We start from the raw sequence: 21,189 nt of genomic DNA on the forward strand, positions 1-21,189 counted from the left end.
ACTTATTTTTAAACTCAAGATTAAAGTACACCGTACTCTAAGACTCTAAACAATTCACAGTTTGCATCACAGGGTCAGGAAAAAGGGTGCTTTTAATCCGTATCATATATTTCTAAACCAAGAATTACATAATGTGTGTTTACTTCCGTGCTAGACTTGACTTTCATGTACTTTTGGTACATAACAGTTGAAAAAAGATTGTTTATATGTTTACTTACGTTGGTGAAAACAGATCCTGATCTGATTGTTATATCTTATAGGGGTGCAACGATATAGAGAATAACAGGCTACTGTCCGATCCTTGTGTCATATATCAGGTGAGGCTGGCAATAATATCAAAGCGCTGAAGGCACCGAAGATGTTCGCTATTGCATAATTTAACACGCAATTCATTTTTGAAAATCAATCGCAAGTTTGAAATGAACACACGCCATTCAACTTTATAAAGTGTGTGTCATAGCGCACGGGTCGAGTTTTGTGTGCATTTTTTATCATCCTTATTATTTCATAGAAATAACTAAGACAAAATAAAAACAACATGCTTTTTGGAAGTTCTAAAAGCATAGAAAGTATGATGAAAATGGTAATGATAACTTAATATAAAGAAAATTTGCAGTCACCATCATATTAAAGGAATATTTTTTTCTAATATCAAATGACTATCTCACCAAGAATATAAATTCATAATGAAAGTTTCGTGTACAAAACTTTTGATTTTTGACACCATATACAAATTCAAAATATACAACAATCTTCGTATCTTGTATATGGAGGAATAAAAGTATATAAACATTGCTGTTTATGCTTTACTTATTACCCGAGCAGTTCACACGGTGTCAACAACGCTAACATAAACATAGGTATAGAGCACTCATGCGCTTTTAGGCGTAGCTGTTTCAGTTTTCATCTTAGTGACTTTTACATAACGCCAACAGACACGCATGAATATTTTCGAATATTTAATAAGCTGATTCGAGATACAACCTCTGAATTTTTGCTACATCACTGCGTATGTGCTCAATTCAAAGGATGTAGCACTGTTCAGTGTAAGGAATTCCGGACTACTCTCTGTATGCTCAAACGACACAAATTGTGGCCCTGTTACAATTACGCGTTACAATCCATCTCGCAGAATTTCACTTTCGCCTCCAAGATGAGAAAACAATCATTAGCGAAATAGTATAGTGTCACGATAAGAGAAAATCGTTTAATTATCATACCACAATGTTTGCCGTACTTGGTCAGCACGTCTGGTGATCATTCCTTAATGTGTGGATAGGCTGCCATTATTAACAAGTTTGCTATTTTCAATTCAATTTTGTATCAAAAAGCATTGTTCTTAAATGTGGCATTTTCAATTCGCAATGAGATTTGTAATGACCCTCGTCATGTGAAAATGGGTCTTATTCCATATGCGCCCATCATATAAATAGCCCACTCAGCTATCACTCCTTCTGGTAAGGAGACACATAACATATTGAGTGATTTTAAAGCGAACAGCGTCGCCTATGGCCTGACTGCGCAAAAGCACATGTTGGGTTTAACAAACGCTTGCCGAAACGCATAAGACCCATTTTCGCATGACGGCGCTATTGACGTGTGATTTAAATGTGTCGAAAGAAAACTGCGTTTAAATCAAATATAAACATACGATATATTTCGATAACGAAGAAAGATACTCATAACAAGGCATATGAGGACACATATGAAGTGCTCTCCCGTAGTATATTTTTTATTTTACTCACACTAATGTGTGGTTTGACAATGCTAACACACATTTCATGCGGTGAATATGCAGCTTACAAGTGAAAAACACAACACAATAGTTAAACTTTTGTTTAATTGTATTTAATTATTTAGAAAAGTAAATTGCTAACTTTATTTCAAAGTCAGCGTATACGCCGACTACATTTTTAAAAGACATTTATTGTTATAAATATATTTAATATAATATATTAGGTTGTTTTCGGTTTTAGCGATTAAAAAGCATTTTCGAGGTTGCCTATAGTATGCCTGTAGTAATTCATGAACTCATATCCAACTGTCTATGTATTGAGAACTGTGAATATAAACAAGCTTAACCTTCTACTAACCTTCTGCTATTGCATTCTATTATTATTATAAATTGTTATATTCGGGTTTAGCAATTATGAAACTTTTTTTTGTCTATCGTATCGCTGAAGTTATTGTTGAACTTATGTTCAACGTTTTATACATTGAGAATATAAACAAAGACCTATAGATAATATGGGTCTTTGATATAAATAAGCGTCAACTTTTTCCCGAATCTCTCATTTTACGACCTGTACTACGTCATTGAGTTGTATGCGAGAGCGTAACCTATTGCGTTGTTATAACCCGTAAACTTTCCTTTGTTTATCGACAGACGCATCTATTAATAGCCTCATATATCATGAATGCCAAAACTACCGGGAAAAAGAACCACGTGACCAAATAGGACGCAAAACGCAAATACCATGCGACTACGACTTTTATTATGTAAGAAAGCTCCGCAATTCCTTTGAAGTCGGAGCCTTGTGATTGCTATTACTTAAATAATTGACCTCTAACTGAAGTAAGCAAAGGAAACGCAGCACCTAATTGACCCATTCCTTATATGTGCGAAGGCAGATTGAATTTTACTAATGTATGGTTTGCCTATTATAACACACATTATAATGCGGTAAATATGCGACTAACAAGTCAAAAACACTATAATTAAACTTTTGTTTTGAATTAAGTTATTTAGAAAACAAAATTCCAAACCTTATTTCAAAACAGCAAGACTACATTTTTTAGGGAATATTATTGTAATATTTAAATGTTTTTTTAACAGTTTTAGCGATAATGAAACATTTTTTTATGTTGTCTATCGTATCCCTGTAATAATTGTTGAACTCGTGGTCAACGCATTATTAATTGAGACCTGTGAATATAAACAAGCGTAACCTTATACTACTGCGTTATTCTCACACGTACTCCCCTTTGTTTATCGCCAGCCTCAGATTTATGAATGAGCTGAGCGAAAATACTACGTCACGCACACGCAACAGAAAGTGGACTATTTTAATCATTCATAAACAATCTCCTCCGCGACACGTACAATACGATCATTGTTTATTGATTCTTTTCTATAAAACACCGTTCGAAAATATTGAATGTAACACGATATTAATATAATGTTGCCATTTGTGAATACACATAATTGGAGAACTCAAACCTCTTGCATAAATTATACAACTCTTTCTTGCGCGGATACGCAAGCGGGTATTGGGTTAATCATACCTAGTCGTATCGACCTGAATTTCACACTAAGCACTTTAGACGGGCGCTAAAGCGCCCATCTAAAAAACAGCGAGGCTTGTCTATTGGTGTCAAACCTTATATATTAGGAAACGATAGGACAGTAATCTGTTTTCTGTTCATCATACCTTTAGGCACCCTTTATGTGGGTGCAACGATATATACGGAATATTACGCTAGTCAATATATCCAAGAGTTTGTATCACTCGAGTGGCTTGTGTGATGACGTATCACACGAGAGGCGGAGCCTCGAGTATGATGCGAAATAGCACAAGCCACGAGAGTGATACAAACTCATGGAACAATTGACTAGCGTAATATTCCTTTTATTATATACAACAACTAACGAAAACAGTTAACAAATGTATTTTGTACTTTAACAAAACTGACAAAACAATGACTAAAACGGTACGCCATAGTTTATTTAAGACGCGTATGAATACCTACAGTTTATGTAAATTAACGTGTAAACATTCGAACCGGGAAAACACAGGTTTCCGACACGCTAACCTTAATGCCATCGTTAATCCAATTTTTATAACAATTAAGTTCACAACTTTAACCCGATGTTTATTACAAAAATGTTTAAACGATATGCACTTTCACTTCTATATTCCATGTCTTTATCGAAACTTAGTTTAAACCACACTATTTTTAGCTCATCTATTTTTTGAAAAAAAATTATGAGCTATTGTCATCACCTTGGCGTTGGCGTCGGCGTTGGCGTTGGCGTTGGCGTCGGCGTCCGGTTAAGTTTTGCGTTTAGGTCCACTTTTCTCAGAAAGTATCAATGCTATTGCATTCAAACTTGGTACACTTACTTACTATCATGAGGGGACTAGGCAGGCAAAGTTAGATAACTCTGGCGTGCATTTTGACAGAATTATGTGCCCTTTTTATACTTAAAAAATTGCAAATTTTGGTTAAGTTTTGCGTTTAGTTCCACTTTTCTCAGTAAGTATCAATGCTATTGCATTCAAACTTGGTACACTTACTTACTATCATGAGGGGACTGGGCAGGCAAAGTTAGATAACTCTGGCATGCATTTTGACAGAATTATGTGCCCTTTTTATACTTAGAAAATTGACAATTTTGGTTAAGTTTTGTGTTTAGGTCCATTTTATTCCTTAAGCATCAAAGCTATTGCTTTCATACTTGCAACACTTACTAACTATCATAAGGGGACTGTGCAGGCAAAGTAATGTAACTCTGACTGGCATTTTGACAGAATTATGTGCCCTTTTTATACTTAGAAAATTGAAAATTTGATTAAGTTTTGTGTTTAGGTCCACTTTATTCCTACAGTATCAAAGCTATTGCTTTCATACTTGCAAGATTTATGAACTATCATAAGGGGACGGTGCAGGCAAAGTTATGTAACTCTGACTGGCATTTGGACGGAATTATGGGCCCTTTATACTTAGAAAATTGAAAATTTGGTTAAGATTTATGTTTTGGTCACTTTACCCCTAAAGTATCATAGATATTGCTTTCATACTTGGAACACTCACAAACTATCATAAGGGTACAGTAAAAGGACAAGTTGCATAACTCTGGTTGTCATTGTTACGGAATTATGGCCCTTTTTTGACTTAGTAACTTTTAATATATGGTTAAATTTTGTGTTTCGATCCACTCGAAGTATCAAGGCTATTGCTTTCAAACTTCAAATACTTACATGCTATCATGAGGTTACTGTACCTGGCAACTTGAATTTTACTTTGACCTTTGAATGACCTTGACTCTCAAGGTCAAATTATTAAATTTTGCTAAAATTGCCATAACTTCTTTATTTATGATTAGATTTGATTGATACTTTGATGAAACTACTCTTACCTGACATACCACAATAGACTTCACCCAAACCATCCCCCGTGCCCTCCCCCCCCTCCCCCCCCTCCCCCCCCCCCTAATTTTTTTTTTTTGTTTTTTTTTTTTTATAAGATCATCTCACAAATGACCACCACACCCTCACACTATACCCCCCACCCCACCCCCCCCACCCCCCCCCCAAATTTTTTTTTTGATTTTTTTTTTTTTTTTTTTTTTTTTTTAAGATCATCTCACAAATTATCACCACACCCTCACACTATACCCCCCCCCCCCCCCCCCCCCGATTTTTTTTTTTTTTTTTTTTTTTTTCGCTTTTTTGGAAGATAATGTAATAAATGTCCACAACCCCACACTATACACCCCTCTTCACTCCACTCCTCCCTCCTTTGTGATTGAAAATGAGAGTCCCTTCACCTTTAAAAAGAAAATAGATGAGCGGTCTGCACCCGCAAGGCGGTGCTCTTGTTTAGTATTCCTATCGAAATATACATTTATGCATGATAAACACACACTCCAAAAATATGTTTTTAACACATAGTTTACTGTTAAAACACACCACGTCCGACATGTCCTTACAGAGGTTAGATAAAACTATTCCGTTTTGTCACAGAAATGACGTCACACGATGTACTACGTAATATATTTAAGAAATAATATTTTTCTATCATGGTTTGTTGTCGAATAACCCACAGTAAGGAGTATAGATGCGTAGGAATCAAATCACGAGTGCGAAGCACGAGTGATTTGATAACACGCATCTATAAAACTTACTGTGGGTTATTCGACAACAAACCATCATAAAAAAATATTATTTCGATTCTAACACGATTCTGATTGATTTGGTTCAAGCTTTAGGACGTGAACTATTTTTTCAATACTCCGCCCTTCTTAGTACAAAGTTCACTATTTAGTGACGTAATATGACGTCGTTTTCATTCATAAATATTTTGCAAATGACGTCACTTTCATTGAAAACAACAATCGAAGAAACTTAATGACGTCACGTTTATTGATGCTACTGAAAAGCTGACATGCTATAAATGTTTTCTGAATTACGCTTCCTAACCAATAACATTCTTTGTAGGTTAGGTTATGCCACTTATCACCAAATATACAATTTGTTGTTTCATTACATTTATATACATGCTACATTTATTGCATTTCTTTTAGGGCGGGTTTTAGCACGTGCATTTTACTGCAATATTTTCTTTATTTATTCGGAACTATTTTGGAAACATTAAGCTCCGCCCATAAGTTATTGCAGAATAACCCACACTTGATTTCCTTCTTTGTCTATAGAAAACAAGTCGCGTGCCGTGTTAGAACTCGCAATATAAAATATTTCTATTTTCGGTGCGTGTAATGTGACGTCATTAAATGGGTCGAAGTAGTCCGGCTAGTATGGTAATACGGAATTTGAAACAGCGAGTAGCGTAATCATGCATTCTCAATTAGAATGAACACCCACAGAAAAAAGTAAAAAAATATGAACTATGCTATTTTTTCAATTGAATGACGTTTTTAGAATCCTAGATGACTTATTTATAAGTTGTGTAGTTTTTTTCATCATCAGTGTACTCGTTATCTTACAATGGTTGTTAATTCGAGATGACCCTGACTGTAAATAGAAGTGCTAAAAAGGTTCGTGAAAATGGATATCATATAATTTAAAGCACCATTCAGTAATATATGATAAATTAAACGAAATAAAAACACATTCATTTGGATAAAACAGTTGTTGAACTTTATACTTTAAAAAAACTTACAGTATCTGATAAGTCAGCTTCATAAAGTTTAAACTTTGAATCTTTGGCAAAATATCATCGAACAACTATATTAATATCAAACTATTAAACCAATTTTGTTAAAGACAATATCATCCCATATCGGAACAATAAAAACGCAAATTATGCTGTTTTACACCAAACTTTTTTCTATTACTTGTTATTTAAAGAGTAGCGAAAACTGTACTATAACATTTATTTTCAGGGAACCAAGTAAGACATTGTATGTGTAGAATCACGAACCTTTTAGTACATTCTAAGAACAATATAACTATTTGTTTTAGATTTATACTTGCTTCTGATGGACAGAAATGTAAAACATATGTATTATTTTTAACAATTTTATTCAACCAAACTTGTTAAACACATTTTAAGAAAAAAATATTCTGAAAATATACTGTTTTTTTTTTTTAATTTATGAGCTATTGCTAAATGTTAGAACATAATAACTAACTCTGGTAGTGAACCACGAACAAGAAGAAACTATGTAACTAACTGCATTATGTACATAAAGAATTATATGTTTATATGAACCACTGTACACTCCCACAAGTATTAATAATATGGTGAAAATTGCGTAAAACATGTTTTTGTTAATCACGAACCTTTCACACATATTTTTCTTGCACATACTTTTATCGCACATACTGTTCAAATAAACTCGTAATCTCTACAATGTGTTATTAAACTGTCACTATTTTGATGATTTAATGACGAAAGTACTATAAGACAGCAAACTGTCAAATCCATCGAGCTTAAATTTTGACTACAGAGTATAGTCTTTTGGAACCTTATGAACAAGTGCAGTACATAGTATATACAACGTTTAAAACAATTTGAATGTAACGAAATCAAAACACTCATAACTCTGTATTGTTAATCATTGTTTTACAAACACAAACTATTCACACAGTTACTGTACTAGACTGACGAAGCAGACCGACAAAACAATGCATCAATTGGTACAATCTCGGAAGAAAGGTTCGTTACGCTTTGACGCTACCATTTCTGGCGTCAAAGAATGTTTGAATTAGTTGAAGTTCTTGTTCTTCAAACTTGAACGCTCTCTTGGTCCTACCTGTTGGCTTTGGCTTTCCGATCTTAGTAAGTATGTCTTCACATTTTAACCAAATTTCGTCTTTGGATGCGGGCCACTGAAACGTCATGAACTTATTAGATTTCATGAAACTGATTTCTAGTTCACTTTCGTCTTTGTCGACGATTTCACCAACATACCACTTATTCAAGTATACTGCGGCCACAAAGTCTCCCTTGCTATACTCATCAATATTTGAACTTTCATCTTTTGTAGAGGTTTGTTCACTTGTTTCTAGCTCATTGAACCTTACATTATCACTTGTAGACTTCTCACCCTTTGGTTCGTTGCAGTCCTTTTCAAGGTCGTTTGGTGCCGTAGTCTGCTCATCAGGTTCTTGTACTTGAACAGATGGTTCACTTGTGTCTAGCTCATTGAATCTTCCATTATCACTTTTAGACTTCTCACAATTTGGTTCGTTGCATTCCTTTTCAATGTCGGTTGGTGCCGTAGTCTGCTCATTAGGTTCTTGTACTTGAACAGATGGTTCATCCGCTTTTCGTTCACACCTACTTATTGTCACTTTCTTCCAATGTTCACACATGTCTCCTGTTCTACACTGTGAGCAATAACAGCTTACATTGGCTACATACACATTTTAAATCTCCAGTCCACCTACTATTGCATGAAGCTTCATCGTTCCTGGAACCGGTTTAATGACAACTCTGCCAAGTTCTTCAGCCTTCCTTGTACACTCCTCACTGGATACAAATATGAAATCAACGTTTTTCATCGTGCAATGGATAGTCCAGGCATGAAATTCGGCTGGGTCCTGTATTGTTACTTTTCCCATGTTTACAGCTTCATCAGCAAGTCAGTTAGCCCGCCCAACCCATCACATGGGCCCTTCCCATGCCCGGATTCGAAATAATTCCAGGATGCTTTAACTCCGAATAACTCTTCATGCCTTTCCACTGCGTCAAAGATGGTTTTGTTCCGGTATTGACTCGTCGGACTATCCGTCCAATAATGAATCCTTTCTAGTCCGTTAACCAACGTTTTCACTCGTGGTATTGCTTTGTCCAAGAAAGCAAGAACGGTTGACGAATTATGTCCCTGTTCATCGGAAACCATAACCATACTTTTATGTGAAAGCGTGTCTTCGTCTCCCTTGTAATAAACTACTATTGGGTGTAAGGTGACCCCTGTTTTGTTCCAGTACGCTGTTTGTATCTCTTCGACCGATTTGCGCGTGTAGTTCTCCGCGAAATCCATATGTAGAATGGCATCTGTAGCTTTCAGGTTTTCTTTCAGCTGCTTTATTTCCTCGTACTGTCTCTTCACTCGGTAAACATGTTCACTGAACGACTGCATTTGTTCCTTGACAAATTTCAAGAAATCTTCTCGTTTGAACTCACTTTCGACAATCTTCATAATCATTTTCTGTTTACCTTTCTCTTCCACAGGGACACGCTTCCACTGTCCAACTTTTATTGAATCTGGAATGTCATTTTCAAGTACATGATTCACCCTTTCATCTTTAACAAACTCCTCTGGATTGATAGGTAGATTGAGTCCACAACCCCTCAACGCACGTGCAGATAACGAAATATTTTGATGTTTAGTGCAAAGGCATGAACTCCGTGTGATGAATGCCGAAAGTTTAATACTGCGAGGTCGTAATTTGCAAAATGAGGAAAGAGAGAGTTTCACAGTTAGATTTTCACTCATAAACTTTTGATAAAGATTCTTCATGTAATCGGTCAATGTACGTGTTTGCTCTTTGCTATTAGGTGTCTTAACTTTATCTCTCTTCCCAGGGTTCGATCTTGAGTTATCATCTCGTGATAGAAAATCTATGACTTTCTGCTTATACTTCATTGTCTCTCTTCTTCTTCTTGTTATGTCACGTATGCTCAAACCGTTCAGCAGTTTTTAGATAACCCTGTGTTCTTGCTAACAGTCTTCTTCAATCCATACTTCTTCAAAATTGAACCAATGTGTGTTCTGAGAGAGCCTTTCTCTGTTGGCTTTATGCCACGCTTCTCCGTTTTCATTTGATTTTGTACGGCAAAACTAAACAGGAGTTGCTTGTGTACCTTAGACCTTTGTTCTCGGGATAATTTTGCCATTTTCATCATACGTTTTGTTTTGCTATTTGGTGTTAAAGCTTTATTTAAGTGACTCTTCATATTCCTGTTGAGTAGAACATTCACTTTCGTCAGTTTTTTTCTCTGCTTTTTTATATCTCTGTAATCTTCTAAGTGTTCTCTGGTATTTCAAGCGCATTTCTTCATTTTCAGCTTTCAGTCTGCGTAATTCTCTTTGCTTCTTAGCAAGTGCGTTTGATACTCTCCTTCTTGGTCCATTTCTTCTATTTGGAAATTGAAAGTCGACAACAAGCGATGTGCTTTCTGATCGGCCTGTGTCGTAACCACTTGACTCTGGTGTCGGTTGGTCAAGGTCTCTTCTAGCTGTTTCTAACTCTCTTTCAAGTTTCTTCTTCTGCCGATGTCGACTTAGGTATTCTTTATTTTTTTCACTACGCTTTTCCTTTTCCTTTTTGGTTAACTTTTCTGCAGCAACGTAGTTTTTTCTCTTCCTGTTCCTTGCCTGTGCAAGGTATTCCCGATACCTTTCTGGATCCTCTTTCATTCGCTTGCGGTAATCCCGCATTATCTCTGCCCTTGACTTGGCCATCATGTATATCTACAATGTAAAAATAAATAATGTGTAAACCGTTCTTTTTATTAACAACGTGAATTTGAGCGTTTTTTCTAATTGAAAGGTTCGTGACCATTGGTAACGAGCCTTTCATTTGAAAAAGTGCTGTTTAGATTTGTTCAGCATGTATTTTAAGTATAAAAGTTTGTTGATTCATTTAAATAATTCATTTTTTACCAAAACATGTGTCCCTGTTAATATATATTGACATACGTTTTAAAAAAAACTCAAAATTATCGGATTTATAGAATTTATTTACCAATAAACTTCAGCCTCTTCGTTATAATATCTCGAACTATATAGATACTTTTTCTCCCTCTAAATAAATATATTATACACTAGACAATATTAGAGACGATATTTAACCTTTATTTTATGTGTGAAGCATAAGTTGTACAGAAAAACTCTAATAGAAAAGTTCGTGATTAAATGTAACGAACCTTCCCTCATATATAACTACACATATTCAGGATATAATTCATGAAATGCTTTAAATAAAGCAATGGCAATTGAACACAGCACCCTCTTTAATTAATGCCATGTCATAAAATACTCTGAATCTTTTTTCACGCACACAATAAATCACGACTACTTACCAAAGGTTTCTGGTCTATTTCCCGGTGTTATTTACACGATGCGCTGTGTCACAGAAGCAACCATGTTGGAAAGAATGGTGGCGTAATAACCGCATGACGTCATTAAAGTACATACTTGTCAAGTTCAAGCTGTGTTTCACGCGTGATTGTTAAATAAATCTATTTAATGCTGCACCTGCACGAACCTTTTGTCACGAACCTGTTTTCAACACATTTTCTTGTTCTTTACACGTATGAAAGGTTACTAGAATATGTGAAATTCTTTCTTACAGGTTCTATCCACTGCATTCATTGTGTTAGCGGATGTATATTTCGTAAACTTAGTGTGTAATAAAATTAATCGCGGTAGCGAACCTTTTCACTTTAGATCGTCTCGCAAAAATATGTGAAATGAGTAATTTAATTTCAAAATTTCGGAAGCATACATACTTACCCACATTATTAATTCATTATATGGTATTAATACATGCTTTAGAACACTTCATCTTTAAAAATAAGAGAATTTCAGGTGATGATGTAGCCAGGTTTTTTAACGTAAGTCCTTTTGTATGCAGCTTCGACGACAAATATTATTTCATAGAAATTAAAATGTTAATTATCATATTACGTACGTATTTCGCATCTTCCGAAACATCTGTGTTTAAATGATAATGTAGTGTCAAAAGAAGCCAAATTTACTGTGTTTAATGCATCTGGATTTGTATTTATATTGTAAAATTTGGACGGCGACAGTAGCGAACCTGTCATTTTGACATATTTTATATCTTTTTTTTCAAACACGATGATTGGTATTTTTATTGTATATGTGCTGTGATGAAGGATACGTATGGTCTTACCTAAAAATGTAAATGATTGATTACCATCCAATTGCATTTGAAAAAAAAGCAGCAGCGACAAGCATTTTAAGGGGGTGTTCATTCTAATTGAGAATGGACGAATACGGGATTTTTTATTTCAACGATTGATACAACCTGTATTTTGTTAAAAGCATTAAACAGGTATATAATAAACTGGTATATCGGTTTACCGTTGAACATTCAAAAGCCATATAATATATATAGTATATAATATTGCTGATTGGTTTCGCTCAATCGCAACATGTATTAGTATTATTTATGTGACTATATCTTGCGTGTTCTGAGACTTTTAGTACTAATTCGGCAATTCAAATAATGAGAAAATTCATACGAGTCTTAATGCATGTGCGTAAAGTGTAATCCCAGAGAAGTATGTTCAGTCTGCACAGGCTAGTAGGGGAAAACACCAAATAAACTGGATTTCCGCAAAGAAGATAATCCCTTAAAACGAAAAATACCGTATACCGGTAAGCGGAAAGTGTCGTCAGTTATTAGCCTATGTGGACTGCTCGGGCTAATCTTGGACGCAACGTTACGCGCATGCATTAAACCCCGTTTTTCCAGAGCGAGAATCGAATGATACTGATGACATTACAGCGAGAGATGTCCCTGTTAAGCTACCAATATAGCAATTGTATTATTCATGGATAACGAGATAACAATCGTATATGTGACATGAAAGGGAACATTCTATAAACTTCAAGTAGATTAAATAAGTTTTTAAATAAGAGTTGTCACTATCGTTTTATTTATTTCAATCTATGCTGGTGTTTTCAAATATATACGATAATTTAAGTATCTAAGAATGACGTCACAAAGATATTTTCTTTGCCTCGGATTTCTACTGGGCGGCATTGCGCAATTCGCGGAATCTTTATTCATCAACGGGTGTCCAATGTTTGGATGTCGACCGAGCGGCTCTTTCTCGTTTGACCAGCATTTGCCCGGGCCGGATGCGGCCATTAACTGGGTCAGTGACCTAAAACTCCAGCCATTACCAAAGCCGTACGGCTGCGTTACCGATTCCTCCAGCATAATTTGTCTAAATAATGACGTATTCAGCGAGAATCAAGCCTTCATTCAACCAATGGCTCGCTACACTGGAAAGACAAGATTCTGCATTATCCGTCTTTACCCTTGCTGGACAATTTCGGTGACGTCACTGGATCCGATGGTAGCAAGCTGGTTCACTATGATCAGCATGGTACCCAATACCCTGTTATAAACCTTCAAGATTTACGTCCCAGTTTAATATGGCGTTGGTTGGAGACGATGTCCAATTCTTGCTTCTTGTTTCCGGAAATGGTAACATTGTTGCTATGGAGACCAATGGCGTCCCCATGGGTCTGTTGACGCTGAACGCCACATTTGACGGCGCTAACGGCACGTTTGTTCCAGTTTCACAGCCTGTGGTGAACGACTTGAGATTTTACGTCCTTACGCGGTTTTTGCCCACAGAAGATAACCGGAAAGCTGAACGCGAGAATACGAAAGGGTCGTCGGTGTGATCTATGGACTTCGATGACAAGTTTGTGTATCGCGTTTATGCTATTGACATCCAACAACAGATAAGCGATCGCATAAAAGTCGCTTGGTATTACACCTTTGGTGGTTCCGAAACGCAAAGAACTAAATCCGAACGACAACCGGTTTTGGCGAATGGTCTACAATCTGTGATGTACGACAGATCAAACAAGCTTGTTTACGTGGCTGTTAATGAGCATGGGCCAAGTAGATCCTTCGCAGATACGCTGTATGGGCTAAATGATAAAGGCGGGGTGGAATTCAGGAGAAGCGTTGGCATAGCGTCCATGTCTAGATTTGTCACCGACCATTGCTATAAAACGCCATCAGAAGAAGTGGAGTGCTCGAAGCGAAACGATCCGATGCTAGGACCAGAGTCATTGCTGTTGATCGTCACACCCGAATCCACGATTCTAGGCGTAGACCATACCGGCACAACTCAGCGTACGTTTAATTTGAACGTCATTTTCAACAATGACGTCAATGTGACGTCATTGTTGAGTACAATTCGTAACAACGATACCGAAAACGACACTCTGATTTTTGCTGTCACTACGGGCACATTCGTTCCTTCTGCCTACACAATTATGCTTAGAAACTCCCCAGATGGCACTGTTTTCGAGTTTTCGAGTCAAACCAATCTCCGAACATCTCACATTGTTGCATTGGATACGGGTACGCCCGGTAACGGATCTGACGTCATACGCTGGAAGGTGCCCGTGCCCAACAATATGGTAGCACTGGGTCAGATAAGTGGCGTGCAATCAAGCGCGTCTAACGACAAGGGTCAACTTATCGTGTATGCCGAGGATACCGGCAAAGCGGCTGAAATCTTCTCCATCAGCTAAGACCAGTCTGATTTAGTTTGTAATTGAGTCGTCAACCTTGAGGATCCATATGATTTGCGTTCTGGGAAAACTTGGCTTAATGCATGCTCGAAAGGTGTCCTCCCAAACTTGGCTTAATGCATGCTCGAAAGGTGTCCTCCCAAATTAGCCTGGTTAGTCCGAAAAGCTTATCGGGGAATACAATTTCTAAACTGGAGTTTAGCTAAAAGGAGACTTCCTCACAACGAAACATAACATAAAAGCGGAAAGTCTCTACCCTGACTGCAGCGGCTGATTAAAACTAGTAATTATGCACTCTATTACAGGAAATTACCCTTACTGTGAAAATGAAGATTTCACAGGAGAAAGCCGCAGAGTCACCATGATTCAAGAGACTGTCCGAATTCCCGACCAACCGGTAGTTGAAGCGGAACCGTTAAAAAACCTTGTATCAGAAGGACAAGTGGTGGCATTGTTCACTGATGATGAATTATGTAAATATTATTAAATGAAGGTAATACATCTGTTATCAAGTTCCACAACGGTAACCAAGGACCAGTGGAGCGGTTATACCACAGAACTCCGAAGTGTTTACTGGGTTATACTACGACAAAGTCGGAGAAAACAGATACTATTTGATAAGGAGTCCATACGAAATTGTTCCCACAGCATCAATTTTATACATTTGCGCACAGATTGACAGTAGCAAAGATACAATTAAAGTGCCAGAATATCTACACACATCAATACTCGAATGTGTGAACATGTCAAAGGATGCTCGTTAAAAACTAACTGTGTGACTGTCATTTTCGTTGTCAAACGTCATGTGTTGAATTTACGCCGAGTTGTTAATTTTTTACGTCGTTTTCATGTTACAAAGTGTAGTCGGACTTTTTGACGTTACGTCTTAAGTCGTAAATAAACTTTCTGTTCTGTTCTGTTCTGTTCTGATATTGATATTTAAATCAAGTATTGATATTTAAATCAACAAATAACAATCTATTGCTTTCGCTTTTATCTGCGTGCATGAGTTCTCGGCAATTGCAATTATTTTCACGGTCATGTACATGTACAAGATGTAATAATATGCAAATATCGAGGAGGCACGCTGTCTAAAAGGTGTCATTAATCGCGTTGTTACTAATGATTTACGGGAAATGATCGATTGTTGCACACACAACTCTTAAAAGTACACGATAATATATTTAGCTTCACTATAATCCAGATACATTTGAGCATTGCTCTGTGAAAAGAATGCATGTGCGTAAATTGTCGTCTCAGATTAGCCTGTGTAGTCCTCACAGGCTTATTAGGGACGACACTTTCCGCTGAAATTATAGTTTTGCTATGAAGAGACTTTCTTTAAAAGAAAAATATAAAGACCGAAAGTGCCGTCCCTGATAAGCCTGTGCGGACTGCACAGGCTAATCTGGGACGACACTTAACCACACATGGATTAAACCCCTCTTTTACAGAGCGAGGTCCATTCAGATTATCAAAACTTGTAGACATATTCGATTTCTAATTATGGCAATACGAAAATTACATGCAATTTATTGCTGTATATATATTTTCTCGATGTCCCCGTTGAATAAAATAATGTATCCCTTTGTTTTGACAGTGTCCCTGAGGCTTACGGTCATTACTGAAACATCAATGGCACCTGACAATAGCGTTCACTTTGATGATTTTATTGGAAAATGGCGGAAAACAAATTATATTGTGTAATTAAATCATATTTCCGAGTACGCACCGGACAAGGATTCAAAACAACGCAGGTGCAAAAATATACTGAAAACGAATCACATACAAGAAAAAAATATACAACAAAAACACCCTACATCCGAAGAGTCATACCACAAAAACACCCTATATCCGAAGAGTCGTAAGTACTATATGTGTTAATCGTTATAAAATGCGATTTTCGTAGCAAACATAACATCCACAAAGCGACATATAACCGATTAAATGGTTAAAGTCAAAATTTATTTTCTTATAGCAATCTAGACGGTTTTAAATTGGTTTATGTTGTCTGATTCGCTGAAACAACGTTACTCGAGATAAGATAAAATCTGAAATCAATGATATTGTTTGTGCACATTCCTTCAACAACATCCAACCATAACTGGACGATTGGAGAGAATCATACTTTCTAATATTAAATTCAACGTCATATTTTTAATTGAATCTGATAGGCATGCATAAATCCTCAAATATGGACAAATATGAGGTACAACTGTACCTATTAATAAATAAGATCAAACACGAGTGGCACTTTGTTCCAGTGGGTTTAAAGTGCCTTTTCACGTTTTGGTTAATGACACAATTAAAAAAAAATGATTTCAGATTCGAAATTTTCGTTGTAGTTATGATATGTGTGAGGACATAGTAATACTGAACATTTACCATGCTCTAAAAAATCCATTATATGCATCTTTTGACGAATTGAAAGCCTGAAATAAAGCGTTGCAACGCGAAACGATTGAATAATGTGGAGAGTTCTGTTGTTGTCGTCATGTTTTGTGATACTACAAGGATAGCTTATATAAAGTATAAAATACATCACTCAGTGTATGCGCACGGATGGCCGAGTGTTCTTAGCGATAGACTTTTACTCAAGGGGTTAGTGGTTCAAGCCCAGTTGATGTGCTTTCTAGATTAAATATTTACATTTATAATTATAATGGCTATAAATGCATGTAATAACAGACTTCAATACATGCCAAAATCTGTGAAAAGGTCCATTTATCCACGCACACATGTTATTATAACAGGCCTTGTTTGTGTATATATGTACTCTTGTATTGAAATGGTTATTTTAAAACTTGATTGATTCTGTAAAAATAATGAGAGTTCATTCTTTAATGCACACATAAAATTTGCGTTAGCCTGAATACAAGAACACTTGCACAATGCTATGCATGCATGTCACTTTGTTACGTTTGTCAGTTTGTAACAACCTATTTGGAATTATCTCGTTATATCAATATACGATGCTTGTTGTTCAGCTACAAAACTATTAAACTCGTTTTTTAGTAATTGTCATGTACTTTTGATGTGAACGAATTTCACACTTCATATATAGGCCATACAGTTAGACTCACATACCGGCTAGTGAACCCAATTTCAATAATGGTCATATACTGTCCAAGGCCAAAGCATGTGTGGAGTATCAAGCCATTGACCAAGACAAGTTATTGATCGAAAACGATGTTCACACTTATTTGGACAGTGACCTTGACCTTTGACCTAGTGACCCCAATTTCAATAAGGGTCATCTACTGTCCAAAAATGCATATAAGTATCCAGCCAATCGGGGAATCTGTTGACGCGTTATTGATCGGAAATGATTTCACACTTAGTATGGCAGTGACCTTTACCCTTGACATAGTGAAAACGATTTCCATAGGGACCATCTACTGATTAACGCCAATGCAAATGGGAAGAATTCAGCCAATCGGTCCCTTCGTTCACAAGTCATTGATTGGAGACGATGTCCACACTAATTTTGACTTTGACCTTGACCTTTGACCTGGTGACCCCAAATGCACATTTGAAGTCTCAAGCCAATTGGTCAATGCGTTCCAAAATTATTGATCGGAAAGGAACTGGTCTACCGACTGACCGATCGACCGACCGACATCCAGCATAACAATAGAACCCCTCTTCTTCGAAGGGAGCGAAAATGATAAATGGGAAATATTCAATCTTGTAAAAAAAGAGCTTTAAAACCGTGAAATATAAAAAATAAAGAACAAAATGAAGTTTTGAAATACGCATTAAGGAATAATAACAAAACATTACAATGTCACTTTTTATGTAGAATATCGACAAACTAAAACGTGAAACTATCCCGATTTAATGATTATTATGGAATGATATTGTTTTTTAAGGCAATGCAACGTGCTAGACATTGTGAAGACATTGACAGTAATCTTGAGTTGACCGCTATTTGTATCACTTTTCTGACTAAGACATATACATGGTATTACATACCTATTAGACTCAAAAAAATTCTGCCAGTGTCATATATTTTCGCGATTCAAAATCATAGACCACTTGAGCTACATAGACATTTCGACAAATGCAATATCACACGTATAGTAAAGTCATTATTTTGTAGCGAATCGTTCTATATGTTCTTGCGTTATATGTTTTTAACCGCAAAATACGACTTTTCTCCCTAAATAGTTTTGCTTCCTGTTTTCTGTTTCCATGCCATTGTGTCACACCGGTCTTTACTGACCTGTGTGAATGCGCGCTAAGCATTGTGGGAAACGGACTTTTTTCCATCATGGCGTTGGTAAACATAATAAACACGGAAGTGAAAAATGATAATTAATTATTATCAAAAACAGGCCCCATCAAACCAGGCCAGGTGTAATATATAGTTGGATGCAGTTTGTGCTTCAAAAGGAGCCACTTTTCATGTCAGTCTATTGTTTGTAAGAATCACTAAACACGTAACTTAGTAACTAAACTAACTAAACATGTTGCAAGACTGTATCTTCGAAATAGTTAATAAATCTAAATCATAAATAAATATTTATAATTAAAAACCTGCTGAAATTTGAGAACGTAAACGATTTAAAATAAACGCTGTGAACATTGCAAGGAATCTTACATGTAGGCCTAATGTGTGAGAGGATTAGTCAGGGATAAAATAAAATGGAGTTCGAAGGATCTAACATTTTGAGGAAGACGTCATGGTATCTTGGACATTTGGCACTTTCATATATTTATTTAGTAGATACTGAAAATGCTGAATGTGCTAATTGCAACATCAAAGACAAGCAGGTGAGATTTTTACAGCTTTTTTTTCTTGACATAATATTGTATGTTTTCCATTTAATTTATATGCCAGTGTTTTTTTTCACCATTTTGGGAATGGTTTCCGGTCACTTCCCCCCCCCAGACGTTGTGCAGATGTCCCCCCCCCCCCCCCAATAAATTTATAATTGTTCGGTTGAAGTACAATCTTTGTTTATTATCAAAATTATTATTTTGTTTATGAAGTCTTTAATTAACTTTTAATATCTATGAAGCAGCTTGTATGGTTTTTTGGTTTTAGAATTGTTTTTTGGAGGGTTTAACTGTGTAATGATTGCATGTAAATCATTAGTAAGTGCATGTTGGTGTACTAGTGGAATACATGGAATATCCTCAAAATCTTACTGAGTATCTTATACATGTTGCTCAACACAAATGCAACCAAGAATAATGTGTAATCAAGACCCGTTTTGAATACACAATTAACACCTTATTTCAGTTTGAGTGAACCTGGGCAGGGTTGTGCAAATGCAGTATTTGTTGTTTTTTATCCAATTAAATATGGTCAATTGGTGAAATGAAAATGGTAAAATCAAATTAAAATTAATTTCGACACTGTTTTCCTTGTAACAGATAAATATGATAAATAAATATTTACTTTGTAACTGTCAACATTTTTTTCATGCATTCATATGTTTATTATCAAATTATTGGATGTCACTGATATTTTATTTTTTACTAATAACTCATTTAGACTAAATAAAACAGAATTGAACTTTCCGTGCACATTATTTCATTATTAATAATATAATTTATTAGCAAATGTAATTATACAGTGCTCCAGCCAGCTTTTCAAAATAGAGGGGAGCTTCCCCAAAAAGGGCAAATTTCACGCGTAATTTTGGGAAATAGGGCATTTGGTTATAAATATACTTAGGTATATACTTTGCTTATACTATATACTTATGAATTGTAAACATTAGTGCACTGGATGTTTTCACCAATTGTATGCTGTTCCTCATTTTGTGTAATGAAATTATAATAAATATATTACTATCTACATTGGCGCTAAGGAAAACAACTTCGTAGCCAATTTCATAACCGACTTGGGTTAGCATCCGACTACACGCATTAGAGATATGTAGAATTTTGTAGATATCATATTTCTTTCCGGTGTGTGTGGGGGGGGGGAGGGATTTTGATGTTTATTATCACCTATCATCATTGAACTGCATGTTAATCTTTCAGGTTCCAGTTTAAGCATCAGTGGCCTTGTAGAAGAAATGAAGAAAACATTTATTTCACTGGGTCAAATAAATGTTGTGACTGTCACCACTTAATTTGTTACTTTGAATAACTGTGAGCCAAAGTTTTTCCACAATAATAATATTAATTAAAACAATAATCTATATTGACAAATTTAAAGTCTGAACAATGTGTTTTGTGTTTCTTATATCAATAAGTTTTTATTAAATAAAAACTTATTGATATAAGAAATACAAAACACAATTACCTGTTTTTATTAAATGAATTTGTGGAATTTAAGGAAAAATTAATAACTAATGAATTAAAAAAAAGGTAAATTTAAAGCAATTTATTAATAATAATTAAAACAGTGATAAACTACATAAAAATGTTTTTGTATGATAATGTACTAATCTCATCTTATGAATGACTATCCCCCTTCAAAGATGTCACCTAATCTCATCAATGATGATTAATGGGCCTGTATATTGCACCATAAGTACCCCCTTTATACAATAGCTGTTATCTTGTTATATACACTTACTAATCCAATTAACGCTTGTATATTGCACCATAAGTGCCTGATATATTGTTCAATGGTAGGTGTGTGTTGTTACTTAATATTAGTGAAAACATAACTTTCCTATTATTTGCCTGGTTCTGAAAATATTTTCATCGTTGAGTTTCCT

At 35.7% G+C, this 21,189-nt stretch overlaps 1 protein-coding gene across 1 annotated transcript in view; it reads left to right on the plus strand.

The window, feature by feature from the left end:
- The window catches only part of LOC127879042 (uncharacterized), a 484,339-nt gene extending 469,363 nt beyond the window's left edge, over nt 1-14,976 (plus strand). The window contains exon 2 of the mRNA XM_052425634.1: nt 14,601-14,976. The gene's annotated coding sequence lies outside the window, so the exon portion shown is untranslated. The remainder of the gene's footprint in view (nt 1-14,600) is intronic.
- The last annotated feature ends 6,213 nt before the right edge of the window (nt 14,977-21,189 follow it).

Source organism: Dreissena polymorpha, chromosome 4, assembly GCF_020536995.1.
Source record: "Dreissena polymorpha isolate Duluth1 chromosome 4, UMN_Dpol_1.0, whole genome shotgun sequence".
In the NCBI taxonomy this organism is placed as follows: Eukaryota; Metazoa; Mollusca; class Bivalvia; order Myida; family Dreissenidae; genus Dreissena; species Dreissena polymorpha.